This window comes from Macrobrachium nipponense, chromosome 38 (genome assembly GCF_015104395.2).
Source record: "Macrobrachium nipponense isolate FS-2020 chromosome 38, ASM1510439v2, whole genome shotgun sequence".
Taxonomy (NCBI): Eukaryota; Metazoa; Arthropoda; class Malacostraca; order Decapoda; family Palaemonidae; genus Macrobrachium; species Macrobrachium nipponense.
Window position 1 is genome coordinate 23506292 of NC_061098.1, and position 838 is coordinate 23507129.

Below are 838 nucleotides of genomic sequence, written 5' to 3' on the forward strand. Positions count from 1 at the left end.
GCTCCTGATTGGCTGTTGATAAGCCAATCACAGGGTTGGAAACTCTCAGTGTCTCTCGAGAGTTAATATAGGCAGGATGTATGTTCCACTTCTCTTGAGGTATCCCTCAGGAGAGGTGGAACAAACATCCTGCCTATGTGAACTCTCTCGAGAGACTGAGAGTTTCCAGCCCTGTGATTGGCTTATCAACAACCAATCAGGAGCGTCGTGAGGGACTGGCCTAGACATCAGATGCACGGTTGATGTGAATCTACTGTAGTACTAGCCATGGTGAAACACATTTGATCCCCGAGGGATAGAAGACACATCAACCGTGCATCTGGTGTCTAGGCCAGTACCTTACGACGCTCCTGATTGATTGTTGATAAGCCAATCAGTCAATCAGGAGCGTCGTAAGGAACTGGTCTAGACATCAGATGCACGGTTGAAGTGAGTCTATTATACTGATAAACGCAGCGAAACAGTGCAGATGTATCGCTGTTTCACCGTGTTTAGTACTAACACCTCGGGGATGAAATGTCCCTAAGTGAATTGGTGATTTCTTGAATTCCCTGAAAATTTCATGGATTTGGATAAAGCCCTGGTCTCACAGGCCTCTTAAAGTATTCCGAGGGTACGAATGGTTATGGAGAACTCGATGGTAGGAATTGTACATAGACTGAAAGGTCTGTGTACATTCCCAGTGACCAATGTTATATGATGACCTTCTAAATGTCACCGAAAAGTAGGTTTGATAGGTCTCGTGTCTAGCATTATTATTGTTATGAAGAAGAAGAAGAAGAAGAAAGGTTTTATTTGTCTATTCATTTATTTTGCGCATTTCCTTAGTTATCTGTTT